Genomic DNA, 11,296 nt, shown 5'->3' on the forward strand with positions numbered 1-11,296 from the left:
TAGGAGTTTGAGGTTGCAGTGAGCTAGGATGACACCACAGCACTCTACCCAGGGTGACAGAGCAAGACTCTGTCTCAAAAAAAAACAAGAAAGAAAAGAAGGAAGGAGGGAGGGAGGGAGGGAGGAAAGAAGGAAGGAAGGAAGGAAGGAAGGAAGGAAGGAAGGAAGGAAGGAAGGAAGGAAGGAAGGAAGGAAGGAAAAAAAAAAAAAGGCACTGAACTGTTAACAGTGGTGAGTAAAAAGAAGGAATTGGGGAGGTGGGGACTTGCCCTCTAGAAGCTTCCAGAGGCAGGCAGGCCAATGTCCTGCTGAGATTCAGGCTCTGCTGTGAGATCACTGGGTTCAGATCCCAGTTCCACCTGTGACTAGCTGTGTGCCCTTTGACAAGTCATTAATGTTCTGTGCCTTAGTTTCCTTACAAGTAAAATGGGGATAGTAATTGCTTCTATCTCATAGGGTTGAAGTGAGAATCAAATTATTTAGCTCATGTGACACATTTCAGTGCTTAGCATATGAATATGCTTAATCAATATTAGCTAAATCAGATTCCTGAGCTTGCACTACAGTTTTGCTACCCAAAGGACAAATTTCTTAACTTCTTTGAGTTTGGTTTCTTCATGGGAACAATCTTGATTATAGCATCAACCCTGTGGGGTTTTAAGGATTTAGGATAATAGGATGTCAATATCTCACTAAAGGAGCTGGGCATGGTGGCACATGCCTGTAATACCAGCTACTCAGGAAGCTGAAGTGGAAGGATGGCTTGAGCCCAGGAGTTTGAATCCAGCCTGAGCAATATAGCAAGGCCCGGTCTCTAAAAAAAAAAAATAAATATATATATATATATATATATATAAAATAAAAATATCTCACTGAAGAAATTGTCCCTGGCTGTAGTTCCTGGCCCCACTGCAGAGTTGGTAATACCAGTCTCTGGATTTCATCCCTGAGAGTGGATCCCACTAAATCTCCGGTCTGGGAGCAGCACACGTGCAGGCTTCCAGGGCCAGCGCTAACTGCCGGTCACGGTCACGGTGAAGCAGCCCAGTGGGGGAGCCTGGGGATGTGGTGAAAGGTGGGGCTTGGCTGCTGCTCAGCTCAGCCACCTATTGCCCCATGGAGATTGGGCCAAGAGCTGCTAGGTCTTTCTGTTTTCTGGAGAAGTTGTGAAATCTGATTTGAAACTCTTGGCAATTATTTCAATTATGTAAACACTGTGAGGGCAAACAAAGCATGTCAGCAGGCTGTATTTAGCCCACAGGCTGCCAGTTTGCTATCTCTGCTCTAGCCTTTCTTTTTTTTTTTTTTTTTGAGACAGAGTCTCACTTTGTTGTCCAGGCTAGAGTGAGTGCCATGGCGTCAGCCTAGCTCACAGCAACCTCAAACTCCTGGGCTTGAGTGATCCTTCTGCCTCAGCCTCCCGAGTAGCTGGGACTACAGGCATGCGCCACCATGCCCGGCTAATTTTTTATATATATATCAGTTGGCCAATTAATTTCTTTCTATTTATAGTAGAGACGGGGTCTCGCTCTTGCTCAGGCTGGTTTTGAACTCCTGACCTTGAGCAATCCGCCCGCCTCGGCCTCCCAAGAGCTAGGATTACAGGCGTGAGCCACCGCGCCCGGCCTGCTCTAGCCTTTCTGTGCTTGATTTAGCAAAATATTTACTAAGTGCCTGCTGTACCTGTAGCTCCTTAGAACCTGGTCTGCGTTTATTGTTCTGCAACTGCAGGCCTGCTGGCTCAGTATTCCTATCAGGTGCTAAATCAATTTGGTGGGTTTAAAATGGTGTTTCATTGTGGTTTTAATATGCATTTTCCTGATTACTAACGAGATCGAATCTTATATATATATATATATATATACACATCTATAGGAGTTTCTTCTTCCTCAGTAGAATTTTTGTTACAAGTCTTTAAACCATTCTCTAGGTACTGATAGAGTTAGGGCTTCCTTAATGGAATTTTTCTTTCGAATAACATCACATCCACTAGACTGGATTCTTTGTTTAGGTTTGGGGCTGTCTGCACATTTCAGGAAGTCAAGCATCAAACCCAGTACTGCCACAGAGTAGGGGCTCCATAAATGCTAGAGTGAATCAAGTCCTGTTTCACGAGCATGTTATTTCTTCTTTATGCTGCAGTCTTGGCACAGGTATTATTGATTTAGCTATCAGCTTATTCAACAATCACAACTCCCCACTTTGATGAGAAAACACATTGTGAAAGGTTTGTCTGTGTCTTGCCCCATTAAAACCAGGAAGTGAAAAGGGGAACTGGCTGGCCTTAAGGGAACAATGATTCTTTTAGGTGATAGGGAAATGTCTACTAAAAGGGGCATTGGAGCTTGAGAGAGTACAAGATTGGGACTCTGATAACCAACTGCACAGAAATTATTCTACTGTGAGGCTGATGCTGATAAGCCTGAGACGTGAGAGCCCCATGACACAGAGGGCCCTCTCTCCCTCCCTCATTGGCCACAATCTGAAGCTTTTTCATGGAGTGGGAAGAACATCGTTTTCTTTTTCTTTTTCTTTTTTTATTTTGAGACAGAGTCTTACTCCATTGCTATAGGTAGAGTGCAGTGGTGTCATCATAGCTCACAGCAACCTCACACTCCTGGGCTCAAGCGATTCTCCTGCCTCAGCCTCTGGAGTAGCTGGGACTACAGGCTCACGCCACCACACCCCGCTTATTTTTCTACTTTTGGTAAAGATGAGGGTCTCACTTTTGCTTGGGCTGGTCTCAAACTCCTGACCTCAAGGGATCCTCCCACCTTGGCCTCCCAGAGTGCTAAGATTATAGGCATGAGCCACCACTCTCAGCCAAAGAGTATCATTTTCACAGCTGGAGTGCTGAATTCCAGCTCCAGTGGTTCCCACCAAGTTGTTCCCACCTTACCAAGCCTCAGTTTCTTTTTCTATAAAATGAGGGCAATCATATCTACCTTATAAGGCCATTCTTTAAGTGAGAAAACATTTAAGGCACCCACTTCTACCAATAGTACTAAGCCTCCCATTTGATCATTATTATTATTATTAATTTTTGAGACAGTCACGCTTTGTTGCCCAGGCTAGAGTGAGTGCCGTGGCGTCAGCCTAGCTCACAGCAACCTCAAACTCCTGGGCTCAAGCGATCCTACTGCCTCAGCCTCCCGAGTAGCTGGGACTACAGGCATGCGCCACCATGCTCGGCTGATTTTTTCTATATATATTAGTTGTCCAATTAATTTCTTTCTATTTATAGTAGAGATGGGGTCTCGCTCTTGCTCAGACTGGTTTCGAACTCCTGACCTCGAGCAATCTGCCCGCCTTGGCCTCCCAGAGTGCTAGGATTACAGGCGTGAGCCACCGTGCCTGGCCCCATTTGATTATTTTTTGTTGTTATCATAACTAGCCTTCTTTTATAGGGGCTTCCTATCTGGTGAGAAGGATCTAATACCATAGTTGTCTCCGAGTCAACCTTCCCGTCTTAGGCAACCCTGCTACCTACAATGCTCTTCCCCTGGATCTGCCTGTCAGGCCTGGTCTTTGTGGTGGCATTCTCTGTTTCTTGGTTACACAGTGACTTCTCTAGAGAGTAAGTTCTTTGAGGGCTACAAGAGGTCACGCTCGTTTGAACATAGTGGTTCCATATGGTTGGTTTTGCATCTGCGCTCAGCTGACCTGCTTTTTGTCTTCAAGGTAGAAGAACACTCCAGCCCCACAACTCCCTTTAATCAGTACCCACTGGGAGTATCTGTGGCTGTGTTTATCAGTTCCAGGGCATTCTGACCAAGATTCGGGGGGAGGGGATACGCTGTGAGCACTGCCTTTCTCTCTCTGCTCTCCTTCATGTACCCTCCACTCAGGCCACATTTCCATCTGCTCCAGCACTACAGACCATCAGGCCGCCAGGCCCTTTCCACCTGCTGTGGCCTCTCCTGGAATATCCCTCCACTCACTCCTCATCTGGAAAATTCCTTCCTTCTTATCCTCCTTCAAGATCTAGGTCAAATGGTCTCTCTCTGAAACCGTCTCTGGCCCTCCAGGCAGAGTTAGGCCTCCCTTTTTGTAGACATTCATTCCTCACTCGGTTAGCTGCCATTTAATCAAGCATCTGCTATGTACCAGGCAGAGGCTACTGGGATTGATTTAAAAATGGCCAGGTGCAGTGGCGCATGCCTGTAGTCCCAGCTAATTGGGAGACTGAGGCAGGATGACTGCTTGAGCCCAGGAGTTTGAAGCTGCAGTGAGCTAATGATGACACCAGTGCACTCTAGCCAGGGCAACAGAGTGAGACTCTTGTCTCCAAAAAAAAAATGGCTTTCAGGAGGGCGGAAATCCTGGAGAGCTGGGGGAAGATGATGGCAGTAGCCACAGACGTGGGAAGTGATGATTTAGGCAGGAAGATGATGAAGCGATCTTGCACATCTTGCATTTGAGGTGCCTCTGGCGGCCTCCAGGTGGAGATGCCCAGGGTGAGGGTACAGAGAGTCCTCAAGGCTGGGGAGGCAGCTGTTCGGGTGGGTGTGCTTTGCTGCAAATCCTCGCAGCCTAAAGCTTGATCTTTGCCCTCCCCTATGGAGGAGCAGCTGGGGCTTCCAGGGGCAGCAGTGTTCTTAGTCTTCTCGGTCTCCACAGCTTCTACCTCACCAGAGGAGAGGTTTGAGGAAAAGATGACAAATTCCATCTTGAACCTGCTGAGTCACAGGACACGGGGTAGGGGAAGGAACCAGAGGGAAATGTCCATCCAGGTAGATTTTGAACTCCACGCAGGAATCACAAGCTTGGGACTAGACCTATAGATGTGGGAAGCACCAGGCTATAGATGGTGGTGGAAAGCACAAGAGTGGATGAGAATAGCCAAAGAGAGTATGTAGCATCCTAAAAGTAATAGGCACAGGTCTAAACTCTGAGGAACTACAGCATTTAAGGGGAGAAAAGTGGTGAAAAAGGAGACCGTAGGGTGACAGAGGGGAGCTGGTCACAGTGGCTTGCACCTGAAACCCAGCACTTTGGGAGGCTGAGGTAGGAGGATCACTTGAGACCAGGAGTTCAAGACCAACCTGGGCAACATAGTGAGACCCCATCTCTACAAAAAATTAGCTGGGCACGGTGATGCTTGCCTGTAGTTAGCTACTTGGGAGGCTGAAGCAGAAGGATCCCTTGAGCCCAGGAGTTCGAGACTGCCATGAATTGTGATCACACGACTGCACTCCAGCCCAGCCTGGCTGGCAGAAGGAGACCTTGTCTCAAAAACAAACAAGCAAAAAAACAAAAACAAAAAAACTACTTTCAGATGTTGTCATTGGGATTTCACCAGTGACCTTAGAAAAACTGTTTTCAGTAAAGTGGTGAGAATGGAAACCAAAATTCAGATTGGACTGAGGGGTGGCTGGGAGACAAGCATGGACAGTAAGCGTAGACTGTTCTTTGGGGGGAGGTATCCTTTGTTATTTATTCATTCATTAAATATGTATTGACAACCTACTGTGTTCCCAGCACTGTTCTAGGGCACGATGAGCAAAGCTAAGTTCTTGTTTTCACAGAGCTTACATTCTAGGGCTGGTGAGGGAGACAGTACATGAACTGTGGCAGGTGGAGATAAATGCTTTGAAGAAATAAAGTGACAGAGATGTGTGTGCTGTTTTAGATAGGGTGATTAGGTAAGTTCTCTGTGGTCAGGTGACTGGTATAAGGGATTGTTGAGTTTGTTTTAGGGTACAGGGTACAGTATCAGATTAATTGTAGCTCTTAATTCTTGGTGTACTATCTACAGTGTTCCAATAATTATAAGTTTTGTCTCTCTCCTACCTAGAATCCACAAAACTTTACAATAAAATACAAATTCCTTATCCTGGGCCCTACATAAAGTTCTAAGGCCCTGCATAATCTGCTTCTGCCTTCCTTGCCAAATTCATCTTATACTACCCTTCCCCTTTCTCATTCCACTTCAGCCACATGCACCAAAGCTGGACCAAATGAATGAACAAGGGGTTGGATAGTATTTTCCCAGGTGTCTTCTTAGGACAGTAAGCAAAACAGCTTAAAATGAAAGAGCTCGATTTTTAGTGCCAGACAAACTTAGCTCTGAGTCCTGGCTGTGCTACTTAAACAAGCTCTGTGACCTTGGGTAGGTCACAAATCCTCAATGAGCCTCAGTTTCCTCATCTGTGAAATGGTGATTGCATATGTATGTTGCAGGATTGTTTTAGAGTTAATGCAAATTGCTTAGCACAATGCCTGGCACCTTGTAAGCACTCAAGAATTGGTAGTAGTATCATCATCGTTGTCATTGTTACTGTTACCAGGCAGGGAACCAGCCCTGGGCACTGGCCAGAGTCATATAGTGTGTTAGGGATGGGGAGGGCTGCCCAGGCCCCAGGTGTTCAGACGTGGAATGCAGGCCAGAGTGGGCTTTGTTGCTGAGCAGACCTTGAATCACATTTTGGATTTGTCATTTACCATGTATAAGTTAGTCGCTTAGCCTTTCTGAGCCTTGAGTGCTCCTTAAAATGCCTGAGGAGATTATTGGAAGGTAGAGAGGTGACAGCACAGAGCTGGGCCTCTGAAAAGGCACTAAACCAACAGCCCCCTCTGTGTGCCCCTTTCCTCTTCCCTACTTAATTCAGTGGGTTTCAATCTTTCATTCTTGTTTTTAAGGGAGGAGGGAGACACAGACCCCTTTTAGAATTTGTCATCTGTGGACACCCAAACTCAGAGAGTTCACAGACCTCAGCCAAGATTGGGGATGAAAACATAACAGTCCATGAAATCAGTCAGTTGCTCCTTCTTCCTCTGCCTCCCCACACCCGTTTGTTCTTTTTCCTGTTCTATCATTTCTAGGCTAGTTGCCTTTAGTTCACATTTTTCCTAACAACGTTGTTCCAGGGGCATTCTCAGCAAAGACCAGAATCTGGGGCTGAGGGCCTGGTGTCATGTAAATTTCCTAAGCATCAATTTTCTCATCAGTAAAATGGATAGTGAAGATTAACCAAGATAACATTATTGCTGGGGAGCGCTTTACCAGGTGTTTTTACACATAATCTCATTTAATCCATTCAACAATGCTGGGAAGTGGAGTTTTCTTGCAACTCAGTCAATATTTATTGAGTGCCTGCTAGGTACCAGGCACTGTTTTAGCCACAGTAATGCCTCGTGGAGCTTACATAATGGAAAGAGACTATAAAAACATGCACCACTAAATAAGGTAATTTCAAGTTGTGCTAAGTGCTGTAACAAAACAAAGAGCTAAGGGAAGGCATGTAGGTTACTACCTGGATACAATTTATATAAATACATAAAGTTTAAAAGTGTCAAAGTATACTTGTTATTTTTTAACCTGGTAAACACTATTCTCAATCCACTGCTCTCCTGAGAGCAGAATGCTACATTCTACCCTCTTTCCACAAAGGGCCTAAGAGGGTATCTAGGTCTGACATCCTTAAATTGTTAGTGGAACGTTTAATCCAATTTAAAGGCATCCTGCAAAATGTGTGGATTTTGAATCTCAACACTATTTCCTAGAGCTGGCAGTCTCCACTGGCATTACTATTAATATCTTTGAGGAGGGTGAGTGAATCCAATGTGAGAAGCCCAGAAAGATGCCATCCCTAAGTAAATAACCAACTGAACATATTTGAAGGATGTGAAACAAAGATGAATGTAGTCAATTCAGAAACATGAGCCCGTGGGGAAGAGAACAGTGGCTACAGCTGGGCAGAATAAAACTGCCCAGATGGAGGATTTTATATCCTGCTTTACAGCAGAACACAATATTCTCTTTACCAAGGCAATGCATTTTCCCTAATAATTGCTGCTTTTTCAAAAATACCTACTATATGCCAATTACTTAACATATTCATAACCCTCACAAGAAATCTATAAAGTGGGAGGAAACAATTTCAGCAAGTTTAAGTAACTTGCTCAGGAGCCATGGTTAGCATTGGTTGAGTTGGGCTTGGAACTCAGCTCTGACTCTGTTCATGCACCCACCATCCAAGCAACCTCAGATGCTGCCCACTTGCTGAGATACAGCGGCAGAGCCCGGCAGGAGAGGTCCAAGGGGGACACCTGCTCAAAGCAGTATCCCTCAGCACACTGTCCAGCCTGTAGAATCTCACTCGACCATTCCATTAAAGGGTTCCTTTCTGCCATAGAGGACAAGATGGCTGATTTTTATTTTTACTTGTCTTTCAGTGTTTTAAATCACCCATATACTAGCCAGCCTGGAATTACTCTTTTTTCAAAATTAAAATACCCTTAAGTTACTTTCATGATAAAAGTACATCACACTTGCTGTAAAAACTCAAAAAGTGTACAAAGCAGAAGATAAGAGCCTCCCTGCCTGGCTTTCTCTCCCAGTATAGCTTTAAACATGTCTTCTGGGCAGAACCAATAGGTCTTTTAATTACTCTCAGGGGGCTCTATAGTGCTGATAAGAGAGCTCAGGAGCCTCTCTCAGGTTTTCAGGTAATTCTCTGGGCTAGCTGTAAATGTAATAATAATTAGTTCAGTTTTCAACAGACTTTTATTGAATGTCAGCCCTGTGCTAAATACTGCTGATTCAAGGTGGACAAAACAGCCTCCAACCTTAGGGGAACTCATTCCTGTGTTCAACGCCCTTGTGTAAACCAAGGATTACAATGGTAATTCCCCGGTGAATTCATACAGAGTACCATTTTTAGAACTGGTTAAAAACTTTTAAAAAAAAAATTAGAGTATGACTCATATATAATTAACTGCTCATCTGAGAAGTCATATATTCAAATGTAAGAGTACTTTGCAGGTAAGCCTGACTCAGGCTGACATAGATGGGGCAGGGGGTGATACACCCTCTCCAGGAGCCCCCAGCAGCATTCATTGTTTCTTTTCATTTTGGTTGTTGAGATCTCCCTGTTTAACATTTGCAAAATGTCCCATGTATCCCAAGCATGTGCCAGGTCAGTTAGTCAGCAATTCTGCTTCAAGAATCGGCCTGTATTCCATTATATCAGTGCTACATTTTCAAAATGGAAGGACTTTAAAATGGAAAAGCATTTGCCGTGCAGAGAAGGGAGACTCTACTGCTGGGACTGGAATCCAAGTCTCCTCACACACAGTTCAATCCCTTTTTCATTACACCCGACTAACCACCCAAGTGGGTGGTCATTAATCTTGTATAGACTTTATATCCACTGCTGATTATATTGTCTGTATTATGCTTGCTGACAGAGATTAAAATCTGGACAGGTCGGTTACTGTACTTGATAAATACAAAGCCCAGTGGCAAGACAGATAGACAATTTACATCCTGAAAAGGGTCAGTTGCTTAAGTAACTTGGGGAGGGGCACCAGATGCAGGAGTGGGACATGGTGGGGAGGGCTTCTTAGCACAGTCAGTGAATGAATGTTCATTGGAAGAGACAACTTATATTTAAGGGTTTTTGTTGTGTTTTGTTTTCATGAGTTTTTTTGGGGTTTTTTTTGTTTTGTTTTTGTTTTTTCTTCCAGAGCTGGGACCTGGAAGATTCTTTGGGCTTTCCTGCTTTGGGGAAGAGGTCAGGCTAGGTGCATTGTCAGTTTGCAGCTGAAGATCTGTTTTTTGATTGTTTGTTTAAAAAATTTTTTTATTGAGTCAGGGTCACCCTCTGTCACCTGGGCTAGAGTGCTGGGTCATCAGCCTAGCACACAGCAACCTCAAACTCCTGGGCTCAAGCAATCCTCCTTCCTCAGCCTCCCAAATAGCTGAGGCAACAGGCACATGCCACAACGACCAGCTAATTTTTCTATTTTTGGTAGAGATGGGATCTCACTCTTGCTCAGGCTGGTCTCATACCCCTAATCTCAAGTCCTCCTCCCAACTTGGCCTCTCAGAGTGCTAGAATTACAGGTGTGAGCTGCCTAGTCCTGCCCAACAGCTGAAGATCTAATTAGGATCTACTCTGATCTAATCAAAATGAGATACATGCTGGTATTCTAAGTCAATTTTCCACTGTTTAGTTGCTCTTTTTAGTAGTAATACTAATAATCGTAAAATTTAGTGCTTCTAGGATGAGGGTAAGTGGCCTCAAGAACAGTGTCTTGGGCTGTTCTGATTTAGGCCCTCCTGCTCATGGGCAGATCATCAGAGGTTTTTTTTTTGAGACAGAGTCTCACTTTGTTGCCCAGGCTAGAGTGAATGCAGTGGTGTCAGCCTAGCTCACAGCAACCTCAAACTCCTGGGGTCAAGCGATCCTCCTGCCTCAGCCTCCCGAGTAGCTGGGACTACAGGCATGTGCCACCATGCCTGGCTAATTTTTTTTTTTGTATATATATTTTTAGTTGGCCAATTAATTTCTTTCTATTTTTAGTAGAGACGGGGTCTCGCTCAGGCTGGTTTCGAACTCCTGACCTCGAGCAATCCGCCCGCCTCAGCCTCCCAGAGTGCTAGGATTACAGGCGTGAGCCACCACGCCCAGCCTATCAGAGGTTTTAAACATCCACCCACCCACCCACCTATCCATCCATCCATCCATCCATCCATCCATCCATCCATCCATCCATCCATCCATCCATCCATCCATCCATCCATTCATTCAAGAAGTATTTATTTGGTGCCTATGTGCCAGGTGTTGTTTGGGGGAAAACGATACACACAGGCTATTACTGCCTCACAGAACTAAGCTGTTTTTGACTTTTGACTCACCTTTCCTTCTCTGGGCTTCAATTTCTCAACCTATCGAGAAATGTGCGCTTATAGTGGACCTAAATTTCTAAGATTCAGATTCCATTTTCACTTCTTTCCTGTTATGTGACCACTTGCAAGTTAATTTCATCTCCCTGAGCCTCAGTTTTCTCGTCTGTAAAATGGGGATAATATAACTCGTCTCATCAGTTTGTATCGAACTTAAAAAGATAGACCAACTGCTGGTGCGCAGTGCGCTCAACCCAGGGTGGCTGCTGTCGTTGGTACCGCGACTGATTCCCTGAGCCAGACACCAGCCAGGGACCACTGACAGGTGTTACTTAGGGCGTGGCTCGCAGCCCCGTGGGGGCCTGGGTAGGTTTTATAAGCCCGGGCTCTAGCGCTGTGGCCTCATTCCGTCTTGGACTCTACACTGAGGTCTTCCAGAGGCTTCAGCTCCGCACAGCGAGGACCAGAAGCGGGTCGCCCCGCTGCGGCCAGCGCGTTCGGCCCGCGGGGCCCCAGGCTCCCGGCGCGCACCTGGGCCCGGGGCGCGAGGCGGGCGCGGGCGCGGGTGGGCGCGGGTGGGCACAGGGGACCCGGCCCCCGGCCTGGGGGCGGGGCCTGCGGCCGGCCGGCCCCCCTCGCCCGCGCCCCCCAGCCGAGGCCCGG

The 11,296-nt window shown here is 45.9% G+C and overlaps 1 protein-coding gene across 1 annotated transcript in view; it reads left to right on the forward strand.

Moving 5' to 3' along the window:
- Positions 1-11,296, forward strand: part of LYPLA2 (lysophospholipase 2) — a 317,757-nt gene that overhangs the window by 260,305 nt on the left and 46,156 nt on the right. The window lies entirely within an intron of this gene.

This window comes from Microcebus murinus, chromosome 2, assembly GCF_040939455.1.
Source record: "Microcebus murinus isolate Inina chromosome 2, M.murinus_Inina_mat1.0, whole genome shotgun sequence".
NCBI classification, from domain to species: Eukaryota; Metazoa; Chordata; class Mammalia; order Primates; family Cheirogaleidae; genus Microcebus; species Microcebus murinus.